The sequence below is a fragment of the Pyxicephalus adspersus genome, chromosome 2 (genome assembly GCF_032062135.1).
Source record: "Pyxicephalus adspersus chromosome 2, UCB_Pads_2.0, whole genome shotgun sequence".
NCBI classification, from domain to species: domain Eukaryota; kingdom Metazoa; phylum Chordata; class Amphibia; order Anura; family Pyxicephalidae; genus Pyxicephalus; species Pyxicephalus adspersus.
In genome coordinates, this window is record NC_092859.1 from 4560327 (window position 1) to 4568169 (window position 7843).

Sequence of the window (7843 nt, forward strand, 5' to 3'; positions counted from 1 at the left end):
TCAGAACAGCTGGTCTAAATCTTTAAAAAATAAAAAGACAAAAAGTAAAAGTAAAGAGTAGTGTTGGTCGACTAGCTCACTAGTCGATAAAAAGTCCTTAAATATACAGTAGTAATAGCCCAAAGATTGTTGAGGTGAGAGGGGGAAAAAGGCATAAAAGTAAGGAAAAAGCATATTGTTTTACAATAAATCAAAGATAAACATAAAAACACTCTATTATGGAAAAATAATATACTTTAAAATGTGTTTCACTGGTGGCATGTGCTCATATGACTTTGACCTCATATTGAGGGAATTGGCTGATCCAAATGCTCCATATTGACCCTTCTAAGTCATCTGAGTAGAGAGTTCATTATGGTTATAAATAGTTTATTCTGCTGTATACCTGCATTAGTTTACAAGAAATTTCATTAATTCAGCATTTCCCCTGAACCCATGGCAGTGGCAAACTCCAACTTAACTTGTAAAAAGGAGAAGAGGTACTGTGCAGAGTCCATATATACAGAATACGAACGGATAACAAGAATTTCACCCAGGGTACATGACAAGAGAAGGGGTACTGTGCAGAGCCCATACATACAGAATAAGAACCTATTCCGAGAATTACACCTGGGATACAGGAAAAGAGAAATAGTACTGTGCAGAGTCTATACATACAGAAAAAGAACCGATACCAAGAATTTCACCCAGGGTACATGACAAGAGAAGTAGTACTGTGCAGAGTCTATACATACAGAATAGGAACTAATACCAAGAATTACACCCGGGATACAGGCAAAAGGAGCAGCAGGCTGAGCTTTGGCTGTCGCCACTTTAAGTTCTCACTCAGAGACTCGCTCAGAGACGAGAACAAATTAAAAAATGGGTAATATTCTGGAGATTGTACCTAGTTCTGGAGATTACACCTAGTTGTTCAGTAGTATATTGATTATTATTGATTTTCAGCTGGGCAATGATAATGGATGAAAGCCAACAGACTGCAGTGCTGTCATGTTGGAAGCTCTTTCATAGTAATTGAGCTGCCTTAAAGCAGGCCAATCCCCATTTTGTTTTTTTTTTCAATAAAGAGTAATTCACTCTTTAAAATAAAGTAAAAAAAAAATTCCCCTGCAGGCCGCTTCTTCTGCACATGCCTGATCTCGGCCTTGCACAGAAGTGGCTTTCCTCATGCATGCACATTGATATTAGCACATCAGTGATTTCTTAGGATTATTCTATTGCTTGCACTGATGGATGTGAGTGACAATTGTTTTAAAGTATGTTTATAACAAATAAAGAACTTTGTGGAGCAATATTCTGTTTTTTGAGAGATACATGAAAATGAAGGGCCATCAGGGAATGATCACCAGAAGGAGAAAAATGGGAACACTATTTGTAAAAGGAAACAGTAGTGATCTCAACTGGCTTTTGTATCATGCCCCCTGATCTCTTGCTGTCTTCTCTCTTTGGTTTCCAACCCAACCCACAGCATGCCCACAATCCCTAATCATCATTTTCATCTAGTATGGCAGATTGATAAATGATGTTGCGAACCATTGGACACACGTTAGACAAGCGTAAATGTTTGACCCAGGCAATGTACACACGTCAGTTAATCATTGCCAGTGGTATGAGCCAAGTATCTGTGGAGTTCCTGCTCAGGGTTCGAATCTTCAGGTTGACTTGATGACTCCTGAACTCAGACATCACACAACAAAAAGTAACATCAGTCAAGTGTAACAGTAAAGCATTATGAAAAAGTTTCTGTCTCAAGATCAGACAACTGAGATTTGTATAACCACTGGTAAAATTAGTAAAATACATTTAACACTACTGCAAGAAAGTAAGAACCGCCACCAACTTGCCATATGACCAGAGTTCACCTAAACTTTGAATGTAGGTGAGAGGTAACAATTAAGGATGAGCGAGAAGGCCTCTGACAGTCTCACAAAAATTTCCCCAAACTTTCCTATAAGTCGGTGAAATTTCGTCGAACCGTTTTCGCAATGGGATGACTTTAAACATTAATAGCAAAGCCCCTATACATGTTAGAACCTCTAAATTTGCTAGGTAAGTGTAGGAGAACAGTGGCAACAAGGGAAAAATCCAAAAAATACAAAAGACCTTGTGGTTTTCCAGAAAATGGCAGGCAAAGAGACAGCAGGCAAATACGATTTTTGTGTGATGGACAGCATCCAGAAGGGAGCATAAGCATTAGGACATTGAGAAAGGGTGAACTCAATACACTAGCAACAGTCTCTGCCATCAAAACAGCACGTGAACGCATTGCTATTTAATGTACGCATTTCTATTTAATGAAACCAGCACTGCATAATATGTTAACGCTATATAAATCTTGTTTATTAATAATAATAATAATAATAATAATTATAATATTAATTGCTAGCTGGCATCATGACCTGGACGACATGTTTTAGGAATGCAACCCATAAAGTTGTGGTTTTCCAGAAAATGGCAGGCAAAGTGATTGCAGGCAAATAGGATTTTTGCGTGATGGACAGCCTACAGAAGGCAGCATAAACATTAGGACATTGAGAAAGGGTGAACGCAACCCACTAGCAAAAGTCTCTGGTGTCAAAACAGCAGAAGAATGCATTGCTATTTAATGTACGAACCCCCATTTAATTTATTTAGCTGCATAATTTGTTTACAATATATAAGTCCTGTTTATTAACAATAATATTAATAATAATAATAGTAATAATTGCAAGCTTGCATCATGACCTGGATGAGATGTGTTAAGAATGACACCCATAAAGTTGTGGAGAAGTAGCACAATGACATTAGGCAAAAGGATGGAGGACAAGAGACGGAGCGTGGGTCAGCGAGAGCAGTAGCAGTCTGTGGCCTCAGGTCAGCCAGGTAGACTTCATTGGTAAGATTCATGGAGAGCTGGGTGTAGTGGTTCGTAAATGCCACCCAGAAGTTTTCACTGTTAGTGAATGGAGTACTGACAGGCGACAGCAGCAGGAGGTAGAGGCAGTGGGCCCTGAGACAGAGCAAGGACCGCATTGGTATTTGGCATCTAAAACTGGGTGTAGTGCATCATCAATGCCACCCAGAAGTGTTCAATTTTAGTGAATAGTTTACTGACAGGCGGCAGCAGCAAGAGGAGGAGGAGGCGGTGGGCCCTGAGAAGGAGCAGGCTTCGCATTGGTAACTGACATAAAGAACTGGGTGTAGTGCATTGACAATGCCACCCACCCAGAAGTGTGTAATACAATTTTAGTGAATAGAGCACTAGGAGGCGGGAGCAGCAACAGCAGGAGTCCCTGAGACCGAGTGGGGACCGCACTGGTAACTGGCATCTGGCTTCTTTGGTACATAGTAACAGGTAGCATCAAAAAACTGTAGGAATGCTCCTAACCTGTCCCTGTCACAATTCACGTCTGTCCCTACTTCTATCCTTTACACAGAACATAAGATTGAGCGACTAACCCCTCCCTCAACCGCTTTATATTGACCTGTTCTCAGGTTTCTCCTGATTGGGCTGCTGGGCCTTGCTGTGCATCATGGGAACAAATGATTCACTCCCAGCCGCACCATTCCCGCCGGAAATAGTCACTGTTACTGCCCCCTGCTTTTGCCCTCGTTTGTTCGTCGAGAACATGACCTCATGGCGAATCACAAGACCTTTCTAGCTTAAATGTTCAGCAAGCGAGAAAGGCCCAATTCGCCGCGAGATCGAACTTACAAATCTTGCTCGCTCATCCCTAGTAACAAATAATTGAGAAAATGGTATTATTGGTAATTTGAGCGTAGCACAGCACATCCATCTATTTCCCCATTTGACCAAGAGAACCCAGGATTATAATTGGAGCATCTGCAAATAGAAAATAAAGGTTCTACTGTAATATTAGGTCTTGATTTTCCCTTTAAATATAACAAATGGTCCTCCTTTAAAATGTCTTTGTTGGAAATTGTCTCTCTAACAAACCAGGGTCATAATTTTCCCCTTATCAGATAGTTCTTGATCTGACAACCTGCATTCTCTTGTTTATGACACCCATTGTAAAAGAGTTTTGTGTCTCTAGGTATCATAAAACTCAGATAAGGCTAGCAGAGTGACCGTGATTAAACTCTGAGATGTATTCTGAAACACATTTATTAAAAATCTTTGTATTTCCAAAATACCATTCTTTATAAAGTAGTAGTTGACTGATTTGTAGCTGGAATGTTATGGTGAGCATTTCGAGACCAAGACCTAGTCTCCTAGGCCTCAGGAAAGCCTGGAATCCATAGTTAGCCTGTCCTGGTGAACCATAAGTCTCAGACATGCCTAGTTTGGTCTCTGTGAACTCCCCACTTGTCTGTCATTGGATTCTTGCATTAGTCCCACCTCTTTTGTTGGCCTAGAAAAAGCCATGTAAGCCAAGCAGAGGGAGCTCTCACTGACATCATTTGTTGCTAGGGACAACGGCACTGACACATTGAGCACTGCAGGGAGCCCAGTGACTAATAACTTGGACTTTACACAGCAAGCTGGACCAGAAAAACCAACTCTACCTAAGTAATATTTCACAGTTTTCCATTTTATTTTATGCTGCTGCTATTGTTCTTAGATTAGTCTTTATTTTTCTATAATGTGTTTATGCTCTTTGTTTTTGTATGTTTTTACTTAATAAACACTATAAAAAGTGTAAGCTGAATCTCTGAATGCTCTAAGTAGAAATAGTGTAACTTGTTAACCCAAAATGCTACTATAAACATTGTGATTTCCGAGATACCCCTGTCTGGAGTGGTAGTGGGTGACATTAAAGAAGCAGAAGCACAACTGCGGTTGTCAAGGGTAACGGTGAGTGCTTCCGTGTAAGCATGTGGTGGCAGTCTACCTGTGATGGTGTGTTTGGCAAGGGTTACAAGAATGGTTACCCTTGCCCCGTGACGGCCCCTCTTCTGCCTGCTGGTGCATGGACTGTTGCTGAGCGTGCTGGAAAGTCCATGTGTAGGGGTGCCGGCAGAGAGGGCGTTCATCACACCTACTATATCCCTCAACATTGGTTTCTACTTTTCCTTACTAGCCTTATTGGCAAAAGTGTCAGGAGAGAGATAAATGCACTTCTCTGTGGTCGAATTTATTGTAATACTATTTTCTCAATTAATTGTTACCTCTCACCTACAATCACAGTTTAGGTGAACTCTGTTTAAATAGCGGTCAATATACTTAGTGTCCAACTCTATTATGAGTAACTTAGAAAGAAAAAAGAGTGTTTTTTACTAGTTTTACTTTAATTTACTAGTAAGTGGCTAGATGTATTGCCACATCTAAAATTCTCGCCATATTTGCTCCCGTTGACAGGCTATCATGTTGTTCAGTTCAAATGTCACACTCTGTATTTTGTCTATAACAGTCCAGGAAGTATTCCAATAATTACTAATAATAAATAATTATTGTTTTTATATTTATTTAAAGAGATTTTTCTTATACTTCCTAGACAGGTTTGGGGCAGACAGTAGCTATATATATACAAATACCTGTGTTATGTAAAATATATTTACCTATTTACCATTGTGAACATTTTATTAGAAAAAAAATCTACATTTGGAACCTAAACAGTTTATTTAATTTTAATAAAGTAGCAAGGTTTTGAGTCTAAAGATTAAAACACATTTAATATTCACACAATGACTAACCTTACTAACCATATGCAGCAATCACTCGTCATGTTACTTGTCACTCGTCAGTTTAGGAGATCAGCATGATCTCCTAAACTGAAAAAGTTAGGGTAGAAAGAAGAGGAAAGTTAAAGTAGAGGAAAACATTCCAACAAAACAAGGTTACTAAATTGCTGCAAGTGTGGGCCACCAATAAGGTCTCAAAGGGGCTCACAATCTAATGTCCCTACCATAGACATATGTCATAAACACAGTCTAAGGACAATTTTTGAGGGAAAGCCAATTAACCTCATTGCATGTTTTTTTGAATGTGGGAAGAAACCCGAGTACGCATAGGAAACTCACAAAGACACATGGGGAACATACAAACTTCTTGCAGGTAGTTTCCTGGCCGGGGTACTAACTTGTGACATAGTACGACAAAGGCCAGAGTGCTAACCACTGAGCCACCATGCTGTCCATAATTTTACAGAGACTTACTTTAACCCCTGTCCACAGCTGATTGATTGTCCATGTCTATTCCTTATCTTATCAGGAGGGTGATGAATCTTGGTATGAAGAAGCAGTGTCTCAGAAATTTTGAGATGAAAGATGCATATGATGTGGACTCCACAGAATCTATTAGCTTTTCACTCTTACCATCTAAGTTGAATATTTTCAGAATAGGGAATGCTTCTTGTTTTGTTTTTTTACTGTTGGAGAAGAGCAGTATATTTTAGCTTTTTCCGAAAACAATAGGCCTACAATATTTTTGACTTTTCCAAGTCCAATTATTGGGCAACAGCCTACTTGGAAATGGTTCTTTTGCAGTATCAAGGACAATGTATTGGGCCTTCTGCACTGTTTATGGAATCTTGAGTTGTTGTGTCTCCAATGATTCTTGGGATTCCCCAACTTGTCCATAAAAATAACTGAGCAAATGGGACCTGTGCCTTTGTAATAGGTAAGTAGTCTTCCAGGTCACTGTCTTTAAAACAAAGGTCTATCCCTACGTTCCTGGAGTTTTTAGGCAACAATGTGTAGGAGTCCTAGTTTTAGCTTTAGAGCCACTTTGTCATTGACTTTATAAAGCTTGCAGCTCAAGACAGGAGGAGAATGAGGTCTCCCTAGTTCTTCTTCACTAGGAGCAGAGCAATGTCTGTTCCCCCTCTTAGTGATGCTTACAGTTCTTGGAATTTTACCATGATCACTTTAGCAACTGAGTTCAAAAAGGGTTTCTCAATATCCGAATCTTGGTCTGTTAAAAGGTCTGTAGAAGCAGTGATCAGAAGGACTCAGGAGAAGATTCTATCGAGAGATGAGCTTTTTTCCTGAGGGTCACATGCTTGTATTGACTATGTTGATAAGGGAGAGCGATAGCACAAAGGTCCTATTTTTCTATATTTTTACATTAAGCCCCAATTTTGAAAGGCCTATTTTTTTACCCATTGGACAGAGATATCACATATCAATATGCATACAGGTTAAATGCCAAATGGCTAATTAAAACAAAAAGTGAGTGTAGAAGTTTTGTGTATGGTCAGTTATTTTTGGCTGTTTCCTAAGTATGTATAGAGCCAAAATTAATAAAGAGGTGTAACTTTAAAGTGTATATAAATCATTGTTAAAGCATCATGGGAATTGATTAGAACCCTTTCACATTTTAATTGTTGTCTTTATTAACATTTGTCCTGAGGGCCATTGTCATGGGGGAAATCCCTAATTTTTGAGTTATCACAGAAACAGAAGAAGAGAAAACCTACAGTGGGGATACTCAGAAGAAGTAGAACTTGCCATTATTTTGGAGAATTTACCTCCCTAATAATTTATTGTGAATGTAAGCAAAGAGGAATCTCCACAGGGCATCCCATCTTAGACAAATGTCACCAGAATGGGTTTTTCTGTTGTTCTTGTGATTATGTGATGTTCTTGTGATTATGCAAAAAGTTGGATTTTACATCACCTTTTGTGCTGAAGACGGTAGCCACTGTGACAAGTGTAAAAATAACCATTTGGAAACAAAAAGAATGTTTTGGCTTTACATACATTTTATAGGGTAGTGTCTAAAAAAACATGAGAATCCAAAGTGTACATCATCAGTGTTTTGGTCTCATACTTATGAGTCTATTTATAAAGCAAAGAATCCTTAACCTAGAACAAGTCCATGGGTTAGGAATTCATATTCAGGTTTCATACTTATTCAGTGGGTTGTGTTGCATTTTAAACATTTACTGGATACCAAGTCGAA